The sequence below is a fragment of the Poromitra crassiceps genome, assembly GCF_964638095.1.
Source record: "Poromitra crassiceps genome assembly, chromosome: 4".
NCBI classification, from domain to species: Eukaryota; Metazoa; Chordata; class Actinopteri; order Beryciformes; family Melamphaidae; genus Poromitra; species Poromitra crassiceps.
The window spans coordinates 64,616,475-64,630,662 of record NC_139626.1 but is presented as its reverse complement, the minus strand read 5'-3'; the positions used below and the strand labels follow the sequence as shown (position 1 = coordinate 64,630,662).

At 40.0% G+C, this 14,188-nt stretch overlaps 1 protein-coding gene across 1 annotated transcript in view; it reads left to right on the top strand.

The window, feature by feature from the left end:
• LOC310775907 (NLR family CARD domain-containing protein 3-like) overlaps positions 1-14,188 on the top strand; it is a 38,165-nt gene that overhangs the window by 22,337 nt on the left and 1,640 nt on the right. The gene's annotated exons all lie outside the window — the stretch shown is intronic.

Sequence of the window (14,188 nt, the reverse complement as noted above, 5' to 3'; positions counted from 1 at the left end):
AGGCAGTTCACTCTACAGCTCCTCCATATCTACAATCCATGATCAGATTTCAAACCCCCCACCGTTACCTCCGCCCCTCCACCAGTGCAGGCCGTCTCGCCCCTCCGCCGCTCCATGGACCATATGGCTGCACTTCAAGACTGTTTACACACCTCGCACCAAAATGGTGGAACGAACTCCCCCCCACAATCAGAACCACAGAAACACTTCCCTCTTTCCGAAAAAAACTAAAAACACATCTTTTTATATCCCATCTGACTCCCCCCTGACTGACTTTCCTCAGGCACCACTTTTTCTTTGTTTGTTTTTAAACAATGGATTATTGGACTTGACAATTTGTCTCACCTGACTATAGCATGAATCATTTAATTAATTTATTATTACTGTCTATTCATACTTTTATTGCTGTCTATTACTGCTGTTTATGCTGTCTGTTTGTTGCTGGTTTGTACTGTTTTTTCTATCAGTTTTTATTGCTGTACTGTACATAATTTCTGTACGTCGCTTTGGATAAAAGCGTCTGCTAAATGCCAATAAAGTAAAGTAAAGTAAAGATATCCTGCAGTTGCGGTAGCTCGTCCTCCCACTCTTTCCAGGTCTGCAGCAGTGTCTCGGGTAGGACTGGGTCATCCCAGTCCCGTTTCACCAAGGTTTGGTTCCGTAAAGGCTCTCTTGGTGCGATAGGTCTGCTCTGGGCAACTTGCCGGCGAGACGATGAGGGAGACGGCTGCCCTGTGAAGCATCTGGGGCTCCTGCCTCACCGTCCGCAAAGGCGTGTCCTCTGGCCGGCCTGTAAGGGCCAGCTGCTGTGCTGCTGAGTGTAGGAGCACGGTCCACTCTGAGCCGTCGTCCATTATGGCGTATGTGTCCGGCCTCTGGTCCCCATGTTGGGTCACCACTTTGCGGACCTTAACACTTTGAGTGCCACGGCCCTTGGGCAAAAGGTGCTGTACTGTGCCACATAGGCCGCAATGCATTTTAATATAGCCATATCATTTTTTGTGTTCCTCTTATATGGACAACCAATAGCCTCAATGAAACTTTGAACCCTTCTGTTTCATAAAAAAAAAAAACTGTGTTTATAAACCGTTCCATTTTGGAAATACACCCCTCTGAAAAAGAGTGTTTTCGACCGAAAAGAGCATGCTGAAATTAGTTTCTGAGATAATCACATCTTTATGTTAGAAAGGCGACAGAATGAATTCTGCTTTGAGTTGAACAAACATCGAGCCTGCTGCCGCCTGGGTGTGTGTGTACTGTCAATGGTTGTATGCTGTTAGTGCCCTGCGTGCCCCACCCCCCTCCTCCTCCTCCTCCGTGGTGGGAGGAGTCGAGTGTCTCTGCTCTGCTGCGGTTTGCTCTGTTTGATCTGCACTGAAAAGTCCGCTGCCTGCACCCCCCGCTTTTTTACAGCGTGTCCTCGGCTCCCAGCTGAGAATAATGTAACTTTTCATAAAGACGCTGGTGTCGCCGTGTCGGCAACTAAATCATATGGATGGACTATCGCAGCGGACACGGATGGGGCTCAATTGTGGCAGCAGATGACTGCTGTTCACAGGCACAGCTAACGACGTTATGCTTCAAGCATATCAATGGCGATTTCCGTTTCCTCATGACTTCTTCTCTCTTTTCTCCTGGCCTTTGTCTAATCGGGAGGGCACTGTCGCCACCTAAGGGTTCTGTAAAATAGGTTAGACACATTCAATAGCTCCCATATTGTAAGAGGCGATGTAAGAGGCTTAGATCGACATTCCCCCGTCAAAATATGAATTTGGAGTTATTGATGCCATTTGGCGTCGCTGGCAGCCTACGGTAAATTTCTCTTGACGCCATATGGCGTCGCTGGCACTCAATGTGGAGGGCATGATGGTTTCCCCATGGCGGTTTCCCAATGTCTCCCCCACCTGTGCCTCTTGCCTCCCAAGACCAGAGGCAGGCGTGCGTACCGGCTTCAGGGTCAGCACCCCGGAGGGCGCCACCCACTTCACCGGTGCCCGCACCCCGGCTCAACGCTCCACCGGTGCCCGCACCCCGGCTCAACAGTTCACCTGTGCCGCGCACCTCCCAAGAGCAGGGCCCGGTCAGCACGGAAGCTCCAGAATGAACGACCCAAACTATGGAACCCCCTGTTCCAGTGCCAATGCCACCAACACCCGCACCCAGGACACGTCCGCCGACAAAGGTCGCCGACCCTGAGCATGCAGTAGAGTGTTGTTATATAAGTTGTAGTATACAGTATACAGTTGTTATATAAGTTGTAGTATACAGTATACAGTAGTTATATAAGTTGTAGTATACAGTATACAGTTGTTATATAAGTTGTAGTATACAGTATACAGTAGTTATATAAGTTGTAGTATACAGTATACAGTAGTTATATAAGTTGTAGTATACAGTATACAGTAGTTATATAAGTTGTAGTATACAGTAGTTATATAAGTTGTAGTATACAGTATACAGTAGTTATATAAGTTGTAGTATACAGTATACAGTAGTTATATAAGTTGTAGTATACAGTATACAGTAGTTATATAAGTTGTAGTATACAGTATACAGTTGTTATATAAGTTGTAGTATACAGTTGTTATATAAGTTGTGGTATACAGTAGTTATATAAGTTGTAGTATACAGTTGTTATATAAGTTGTAGTATTCAGTATACAGTAGTTATATAAGTTGTAGTATACAGTTGTTATATAAGTTATAGTATTCAGTATACAGTAGTTATATAAGTTGTAGTATACAGTATACAGTTGTTATATAAGTTGTAGTATACAGTATACAGTAGTTATATAAGTTGTAGTATACAGTATACAGTTGTTATATAAGTTGTAGTATACAGTATACAGTTGTTATATAAGTTGTAGTATACAGTATACAGTAGTTATATAAGTTGTAGTATACAGTATACAGTAGTTATATAAGTTGTAGTATACAGTATACAGTAGTTATATAAGTTGTAGTATACAGTATACAGTAGTTATATAAGTTGTAGTATACAGTATACAGTAGTTATATAAGTTGTAGTATACAGTTGTTACATAAGTTGTAGTATACAGTATACAGTAGTTATATAAGTTGTAGTATACAGTATACAGTAGTTATATAAGTTGTAGTATACAGTATACAGTTGTTATATAAGTTGTAGTATACAGTATACAGTAGTTATATAAGTTGTAGTATACAGTATACAGTTGTTATATAAGTTGTAGTATACAGTAGTTATATAAGTTGTAGTATACAGTAGTTATATAAGTTGTAGTATACAGTATACAGTAGTTATATAAGTTGTAGTATACAGTAGTTATATAAGTTGTAGTATACAGTATACAGTAGTTATATAAGTTGTAGTATACAGTAGTTATATAAGTTGTAGTATACAGTATACAGTAGTTATATAAGTTGTAGTATACAGTATACAGTAGTTATATAAGTTGTAGTATACAGTATACAGTAGTTATATAAGTTGTAGTATACAGTATACAGTAGTTATATAAGTTGTAGTATACAGTAGAGATGCTGCGATCCGATCATGTGATCGGATATCGGCGCGATATCAGCCAAAAAACATGGATCGGATCGGATCGGATTCCAGCGAAAATGACCGATCCAAGGCTCCGATATAAGCACTCCATTCCATGACTCCGCTCCAGGATTTCTATCCAGCATGCAGCAGCAGCAGCAAAGAGGCCGCGTTGAGCCTAGGATGGCCAGGGCCAAAACGTCAGACACACCCGTCCTTAACCTATGTGCGATTCGAAATCACGCGTCCGCACCAGTTTGACAGTTTCAAATTATAACAAAACAACCACTATTGCAATTTGCAATACATGTCCCGCAAGGTTTCTGAGATTAGGGGAAAGTCTGAGCTGCCGTTACTCTAAACCAAACGTGGGGATGAGGCAGCGGATTTGTTTTGGCGTTAACGTAACGTTAGCTGTTGTGATGATGGCTAACGTTAGCTAGCTGGTTAGGCTATCTAGTTGCAAGGCAGCGCTCCACAAGCTTGTTGTGACCAAAACCCCCGCATTTAAAGCATTTCATACTCCCAGAGCTGGCGTAAACCATAGAGAACCTCATGCATTAGCCTACTCAAAATGAAACGTCCAGGGTTTGTGTCTCCAAAATCAACTAACGCTAAACGTTACATGCAAGCTAACGTAGCTAGCTGCGGAGCACTCATGATCTATAAGGAAAACGAATGCGCACATAGCCTACATAATTGTCAACATCACATACATGTATTTTCTTTAATCTAGACTACAGGCATCATTTTTCAGTCAAAAGTGAAACGACACAGATATGATGGCGTATAGTGAGGCTTTCCATGCCTCACTATAGAACTGGCCCCATGCAAAATTCAGACCGCTTATATGTTGCCGTCATGCCAATAAGAGTCTAAATGTAATTTTTTATGTTTTATCTGCAGACTAAGCAGCTAGGCTTTCGGTTCTATAAAAGCCATTATTTTTTGTATTGACTTGAGTGATACACTTTACTAAAAAAAATATTATATCACAATAGTGATGTCAGATTTGCTTAGGTCAGAGCTATGGAATATTAAATCATCCATCTCGCCCAGCCCTAATTTGATTGTTATGTTTTAGTTTTACATCAAATGAATTAGATGAACTAAATCGTTTACATACTATATTACCAAAGCACACACATACATACCTAACCCTAAAAATGTGTGTTGCCTGCTAGCTATCAGACAGCATAGAGAGACTTAAATATGTGCTGTATCGGTATCGGATCGAAATCGGTATCGAATCGGGTATCGAAATTTGATCGGAATCGGATCGGTTTTGAGCTAAAATATCGAAATCGGATCGGAATTGAAAAATCTCGATCGCAGCATCTCTAGTATACAGTATACAGTTGTTATATAAGTTGTAGTATACAGTTGTTATATAAGTTGTAGTATACAGTAGTTATATAAGTTGTAGTATACAGTTGTTACATAAGTTGTAGTATTCAGTATACAGTAGTTATATAAGTTGTAGTATACAGTTGTTATATAAGTTATAGTATTCAGTATACAGTAGTTATCAATCAATCAATCAAAACTTTATTGCAGACTCCACCGTCCAAATAGACATACAGTCACATAGTAAATAGACATAAAAACACACACCACAACAACAACAAAAAAAACATTATAAGAGGCGATATATCACATATTAAAAAAGTGCTTATGCAAATTCAATAAAAGGCATCTAAAAATAAGAACAGTAAATGCCATTAAAGTGCCATTTAAAAGTGCTTTATACACATTCTATAAAAGGCACGAATACCAGTGTGTCCACATATAGGATTGGTATCTCACAGAACTACACCTTGGGTTGGTCAACTGTATAATGAGATCATTCTGGGACACCTGCAGTCTACATATGAACTTATACATTAGTCTTCTCAGGGTGGCCTGGAAGGTGTTTATCCCTAAGTCACAAAAAAGCTTGCTGGCACTACTACCCCTGGGCTTCTTGAGCAGGATTCTGAGACATATATGCATTATATGCAACCTTGAGTTTGCGCAAGCTCTCTTTCTTATATCTCACCCAGAGAGGGGCCGTGTACATAGGGGTGCAGTAAGCTCTAAACAGGTTCACCTTCACTTCATCAGAACAGTAGTGAAATTTTCTCACTAACACATTGGCTTGGACATATAGCATTCTTCTCTGTCTAAGCATGTCAGCATCATCCTCCATCTTATCATTGATGATGTGGCCTAGATATTTTACATTGGTACACACAGACAGGGTTTTACCAGACAAATAGAAACCTGGGAAATTAAGATGTTGGTCCGCCTTGGTCCTACATATCATTATTACACTCTTTTTGGCATTATACTTGATGTCAAACCTGACCCCATAGTCTGAGCATATGGTGAGAAGCTGTTGGAACCCTGCACTACTGGGAGATATAATGGCCAGATCATCAGCGTACATGAAATGGTTTATTAAGGTGTTACCCATTATGCACCCTGTTCTACAACCTCTCAACTGCCTTGACAGGTCGTCCATGTACAGGCTGAATAGTCCTGGGGATAGAAGCCCACCCTGCTGTACCCCATTGCCAACTCTGAAGGGAGAGGATGAGATACTCCCCCATTTTACCTGCATAGTCTGCCTGTCGTACCAATATGCCAGGATACGTATGATGCTACCTGGAACACCCCTATGCTTCAGCTTGGTGAAGAGCTTGTGATGGTTGACTCTGTCAAACGCCTTAGAGGCATCAATAAAGCCTACCAACATTGTTGAGCCCTGCCCTCTGTACTTTTCTACTGCTTCTTTTAATGCATAAATACACAAATCAGTACTGTGCTTGCTCTTAAAACCGAATTGGTTGTCTGTGGTGCAGATAAGATCCCCAACTCTGTCTATTATTACACTTTCTAGCACTTTAGACAGTATGCTGGCTAGGGCGATGGGTCGATAGTTATCCATACTCCCTACCTTCCCAGCCTTGTCTTTAATGATAGGTACTAAGACAACTGTCAGCATAGCATCTGGCAGGATGCCATGTGTTACCAACCCTGTAAGACAGATGGACAGCAACACAGCAACCCTAGGGCTGGCTAGCTTCAGGTGCTCTGCAGTAATGTTATCCTTGCCACATGCTTTGTTATCCGCTAGTTGCCTTATGGCTTGGGAAATCTCATAGGGGCTGATGTGCAGGGCTGTAGTGGTGGCTAAACGCACGTAAACGGCGTTTACGTACCTTTTTCAATGCTCTGCAGCGTTTAGGCACCTTTTAAGATCGTTTACTCACATGTTTAAATCGTTTATGCACACTTATTATTGCACGAGTTTTAACACGTTCGCGTAAACTCCGTTGATGCGGAGACCACGCCAAGCACGTCACACACCAAAAGAAAAGAAAAAAGATTACACATGCATGGCACTGACCAGGATCTCCGCGAACCGTAGCCTATTTTTGTGGAGCGCTCCGCGGGAAAGGTACACGGCCCCGGTCACGTTGGTGCCTTTATCGAGCTGTGCTTGCCTGCCCAGACAGCGCTCCCTTCAAACAACTTAACGGTGCCATTGTGCCAGCGATGTGCAATGCGCATTTGGAGATGTGCATTTGGAGACCAGCTCATGGTGAGCTGAACATAGGTAAGGTTGGTTAAAAATGTGTGTCCGGAGTGGGGAAAATCATATAGGCTCACCGTTTTACAACTGAAGAGTGAATCACTGGTGTAAGAAACATGATTGATTTCCCTCTGATCAAGTAGCTAAAGTTTGTAACATTAGGTGCGTGCGAGTCGACTTGAATAGTCCAGGTGCTACTGTATAAAGCCAATATAATACGACCATGTTGAAAACTATCTAGAAACATACTGGTGTTTGTTGTGCCGAGATCTGTATAAATAAATATTGGCTGACTAAAATTTAGTGGCCAGAGTGGCAGAACCACTTTTATTTCCATGTATGTTGTCTACCTATCCTTGCCCAATGTGTTTGTGGACAGTTTGAATTATATATTGGTATTCAAGAATCACAGATTCAATCTGTCTACATACTTTTAGCTATAAAGCTGAAGCTGACAATCACAGGTACAGTGTGTGTGAGAGAGAGAACTATATTACTCTTTAAACTATATACAGGGTTCATACAAGGTCCTTTAAAGTAGGCTACTACTGTATAATTTAACTTTTCATACCTGGAGAAATTCGACAAATGTTCAATAAATACATTTTATATTGATTGTTTAGGGCTAATTATTTGTAAAGTCACAACACATTAGAGATGTGTGTAGTTCATTTTGCTCTCAAATGCACCAGGTTGATGAATTTTACTTTAAAATGTAAAAAAAAAATCTTCCGGGGGAGAATCCCCCCGGACCCCCCTTGAGGGGCAAGGCCCATCCCATAGCCAGCTACTTTTTCCATCTGGCTGGCTACTCAGAAATGTGGGGGAACCCCCTGATATACCTTATAGGGCTATATGATTCAGATTAAGTTGTTCTATATACTCTCATATTTTGTCTTGTATATCGGTCACGGAAGCTTATTTATCCGCCGTTATAACACTGCCGGTGCCGCGTGAGAAAGCTGCCTCGAGTCAAAAGTAAAGTTTACCCACCTTTTTTTTACCACTACAGCACTGCTGATGTGTACCACTTCCTCCTCTATGTTGCCTGTACAGTAGGGCTCGCTTCTGACACAGTTGAACAGAGCAGCATAGTGCTGCCTCCATAGTTCAGTTATATTTTCTCCACCAGATACACCCTCAATGTTACATGGCAGTGCTGTTTTACCCCTATTTATATTTTTAACTTCTTTCCAGAAGCCAGTGACATTGCTGTCAAGCAGTTTTCCAGCCATAGAGTCAGCTCTCAAGGCTTGCTCATGCTTGCCAACAAAGCGCACTGCATATTTGTATCTAGCATTGGTTAGCTTTTTATGCTCTAGAACAGGCCCCTGTCTAGGTCTGCCAGCAATAACCCAGGCCTTATGGGCCGCCTTAGCTTCTGCATGGGGGCCAGCTACATATCTGTTCCACCCAGGCTTGGTGTTTTTAGCTTTACCAAGGTGAGTGAGTAGAGGTCTGCTGGCCTCTAATAAGGCATACACAATACAATTGTACATTTCACAGAGGTCATCACAGTGAGAGGTGTCATTACAGTTGACATTGGAGCAGAGAATGGCATTCATAGGTAAATGTATTTTGCTCAAGAGTGCATCTGATTTCCCACAATAAAATAATACATCCTCTGAGGAGAGTTTAGACCAGTCTATCTTAGCCTTACTTGCACTATTGTCCTCCCTCATTATCTCAGGGAGGCTGCCAGTGTCAAGTGTGATCTCAATGGGGAAATGATCAGTTGTAGTAGCCTCATACAGCACTTTCATAGGCCCAAGTGTTGCATGAGCATCTGCAGTACATATCAGATGATCAAGCCAGCTGGTTGTTCTGTGGGCTTCACTATAGGAGGTGAAGCTATCCGCAGGTAGAAGCACCTGACTAGATAGAACCAGATTATTGTCTTCACACATCCTGATCATATGCTTGGCAAAGGAGGAAGCTTTATCAGAAATATCAGCATTCATGTCTCCCATAGCATAAATGGTCGTGCAGCAATTATCAGCAATAAAAGAGTTAATAAATGCCAGCCTATTCACATATTCATCATCATTGTGTCTAGACTCATACGGTGTGTAGATATTCAGAATAATAAATTCTGTATTATTCATCCTGACCTGAACACCAATACACCAATCAGTTTCTAGTCGGACAACATTAATCACTGAGTCAAGCCTTTTATGCCACAGGATGGCCACACCCCCAGGGATTCTCCCCCTGATAATGCACTGAGAGAGATCTGTGGTTGACTCCCCAGCGCCGTGAAAGTCATCATGGACAGAGTTTAACTCCCCCAAATCCTGTTTAGAGAGGAATGTCTCCTGTAGACATAGAATGTCACAATTTTATCCACCACGACACGTCGGGCTCTGTCCCCTGCGCTGTTACCTACGCGCAAGCCGCGACAGTTATAAGAGACAACCCGCATCACAGTTAACACCGTTATCACCGTTATCCACACTTCCACCAGCAAGAGGAGAGGGTAGGGGTAGGTTCGCCCCCACAGCACCTGCCTTTCGTGGCTCATAGAATCGCCTATATATATAAGTTGTAGTATACAGTATACAGTTGTTATATAAGTAGTAGTATACAGTATACAGTAGTTATATAAGTTGTAGTATACAGTATACAGTAGTTATATAAGTTGTAGTATACAGTATACAGTAGTTATATAAGTTGTAGTATACAGTATACAGTTGTTATATAAGTAGTAGTATACAGTATACAGTAGTTATATAAGTTGTAGTATACAGTATACAGTAGTTATATAAGTTGTAGTATACAGTATACAGTTGTTATATAAGTTGTAGTATACAGTATACAGTAGTTATATAAGTTGTAGTATACAGTATACAGTAGTTATATAAGTTGTAGTATACAGTATACAGTTGTTATATAAGTTGTAGTATACAGTATACAGTAGTTATATACGTTGTAGTATACAGTTGTTATATAAGTAGTAGTATACAGTATACAGTAGTTATATAAGTAGTAGTATACAGTATACAGTAGTTATATAAGTTGTAGTATACAGTATACAGTAGTTATATAAGTTGTAGTATACAGTATACAGTTGTTATATAAGTTGTAGTGTACAGTATACAGTAGGGGTGTCACAATATATCGTCCCACGAAATTTCGCGATAGTAAAACGTCACGATATGTATCGTTGAGATGAAATCTCATATCGTGAAAAAAAAAAAAAAATCTTCTCAAAAATAGACAAAGAAACGTCTTTGTTTGTTGAAGTTCAATGTGTGGAAAGTAGATCAGTTGAACAAGTCTCTGAAGAGACACATGAGAAGTTATACAGGAGAGAAACCATTCAATTGAGTTTCTGGCAAAACTGTTTACTTGACAGGAAAAACTGAAGATGCATAAAAAATAGACTAAGAAAAGTCTTGTTGTTTGAGTTTGAAGAAAAACTGAAGATGCATAATGAGAATTTATACTGCTGAGAAACCTTTTAGTTCAAAGTAAATCTAAGTGACGGTGTAACTCATTCTATTTCAAGATAAGCCTTATCTCCAATCTCATGTTTTTTCTAGTTGTTATTGTAATAACAATTTCCCACAACAGCATGTTTTGTATTTGTGCATTTCAAATAAAATACTACTTTTCCAGTCATATATTGTCATTATTCAAGTTTAAAAAAATATTGTTAAAATCGTATCGTATCGTATCGTTATCGTGAACCCAGTATCGTGATACGTATCGTATCGTGAACTGAGTGTATCGTGACACCCCTAGTATACAGTAGTTATATAAGTTGTAGTATACAGTATACAGTAGTTATATAAGTTGTAGTATACAGTATACAGTTGTTACATAAGTTGTAGTATACAGTATACAGTAGTTATATAAGTTGTAGTATACAGTATACAGTTGTTATATAAGTTGTAGTATACAGTATACAGTAGTTATATAAGTTGTAGTATACAGTATACAGTTGTTATATAAGTTGTAGTATACAGTATACAGTTGTTATATAAGTTGTAGTATACAGTATACAGTTGTTATATAAGTTGTAGTATACAGTTGTTATATAAGTTGTAGTATACAGTATACAGTAGTTATATAAGTTGTAGTATACAGTATACAGTAGTTATATAAGTTGTAGTATACAGTATACAGTAGTTATATAAGTTGTAGTATACAGTATACAGTAGTTATATAAGTTGTAGTATACAGTATACAGTAGTTATATAAGTTGTAGTATACAGTATACAGTAGTTATATAAGTTGTAGTATACACCCCTAGTATACAGTAGTTATATAAGTTGTAGTATACAGTATACAGTAGTTATATAAGTTGTAGTATACAGTATACAGTAGTTATATAAGTTGTAGTATACAGTATACAGTTGTTATATAAGTTGTAGTATACAGTATACAGTAGTTATATAAGTTGTAGTATACAGTATACAGTTGTAAGGACTATATAAGTGGTAGTATACAGTATACAGTTATATAAGTTGTAGTATACAGTATACAGTAGTTATATAAGTTGTAGTATACAGTATACAGTTGTAATATAAGTTGTAGTATACAGTATACAGTTGTTAGGACTATATAAGTGGTAGTATACAGTATACAGTAGTTATATAAGTTGTAGTATACAGTATACAGTAGTTATATAAGTTGTTATATACAGTATACAGTAGTTATATAAGTTGTAGTATACAGTATACAGTTGTTATATAAGTTGTAGTATACAGTATACAGTAGTTATATAAGTTGTAGTATACAGTATACAGTAGTTATATAAGTTGTTATATACAGTATACAGTAGTTATATAAGTTGTAGTATACAGTATACAGTAGTTATATAATTAAGCAATATAGCTTGAGAGCCAGTGTGTTGTGCCAAATATATCCCCCTGATCAGCTGTTATCCCACGAGGCCGCAGGCCGAGTGGGATAACTGCTGAGCAGGGGGATATATTCCACAACACACGCAGCTCGAGTGCTATATTGCTTTTATAAAACGGTTTCCAAGTATGATAATATAATAATAATAATAATACTATAAGTCCGACTCCGACTGGCATGTCATTCTGAGTCAGTTGAAACACTACTGTAAGGCGGGACCGCAAGAACATGCGGGTGATTTGATTGGATCGTTCTGGAGACTGAAGTTGACATTGGCCAATCCTGGCGCTTGCTGAGTAGCTGAGAGCTTTCTGGAAACCCCGACAGGCAGCTCCAGCGCAGCGCTGCATTCTCAGCGCTTGCTGAGAAGCTGAATGCTTTCTGCAAAGCCCGACACCAACTAACGTTACGGGGTTAAATGCGGGGTTAAATGCGGGGTTAACAGCCTTTCTTTTGCAAAGAAGACATTAGCCCGCATCTATTCTTGTACAAAACATCATTTTCTGCGAAGTATTAGTAAAGTTATAAGCGAAGATCGATTCACAAGGATCTGACAGCTGTCTCCGCAATTTTTTTTCCCTACGTTGTCATTAGTCGTGTTTCCATTACCGTCAGAAATGCGCAAAATCTAAATATCGCAATAGAAATTGGGTAATGGAGACACGTAAATTTCGAAAAAGCTCCCAAATATCGCAAAACGTTTTTGCGCTCTCATGAGGTGGTTTTTCAGACGTGTCGATATAGCAGTTTATCGCAAAAGTGTAATGGAAACACATTTTCCGCATTTGCACTTCATGTGACCCATCTTCTCCTTTGGAAAATGAAAGGAAATTAGGGAGAAAGGGTTTGATAAACCGTGGCAAAACCTTTGCAGCAAGTGGAAAACTTTGAAGCAACGCTACCTAGCAGAAAGACGTGTTGTGCAAAAGCGGAGCCGGAAAATAGATCATGTTTAATGGGAGAAATCGATCCATGCCTGTGTGCGCGCATTTGGCACAGCGGCGAGATGATCGGCGGGATGAAAAGCACACCGGTGCGGTGCTGTTGACTGAAGTGATTAATACATTACACACGTTTCAGGTACAATGTAATAATTATAATACACGATATTCTGACTATTGCACCATATCAGCCTTTCCCCCCCTCCTCCATCTCTAAAATGGGACAAGTTGTAGGCTACCTTTTTTCCTCTGCCTGTCGCGCTCACTGCATTCACCGCAGCCCGCAACATGTTCTTTTGAATTGATAATCAGGCTCGTTTATATGCGTTGTAACTTCATGTTGTGATTTGCATTGACCATTGGTTGGATTTGAGCATGCAGGGGACGGGATATGGGGCAGATCCGCGTGCGTAATCACTGTGGCAGCTGCTGGTAACGGGAATTGCGAAACTCAACTTCAATGGAAACGCCTACAAGTCGCAATTGTACATTGTCGAAGTTGTAGAAATATCGCAATTATTTTGCGAAAAACTGTAATGGAAACACAGCTATTGAGGTAAGCCTTATTATTACTCTCTTAGTAAGAGAGTTGCCATGGCAACCAATAACCCATGGCCATGGTTACTGGAATTATACAATGGCTGTGAACCAATCAGATTGCTTGATTTGAGAGAGCCGTTTTATAAGTTGTTATATACAGTATACAGTTGTTATATAAGTTGTAGTATACAGTAGTTATATAAGTTGTAATGTACATTATACAGGATAATGTTGAAAAGGTGAAATTAGCTATAGACCAAAACTGTGTTTTGCCTCCGACTGGAAACATGTTTAATCCTGTTACAAAGTCGTGCATTTTAACATGGGGTGAATGCCTACTGTGACTGTACCTAGCCCCAAGTGGCCATTCGAGGAACCACAGCTTTCAGGAACACTTGACTTGACTTGCACACTCACACACACATACACACACACACACACACACACACACACACACACACACACACACACACACACACACACACACACACACACACACACACACACACACACACCCTCTCTTTCGCCCGCGCTCTCTCTCTCTCTCTCTCTCTCTCTCTCTCTCTCTCTCTCTCTCTCTCTCTCTCTCTCTCTCTCTCTCTCTCTCTCTCCTGCGCCGCGCGCTCACACACACTCGCTCTCTCGTGTCTTCACTCTTCACTCTTCCGTCATTCCTCTGTGTTTACAGGTCAGTACTGTGAAAATCATGAGAATAACAACCTCCTAAAGCTCAACTTTAAGT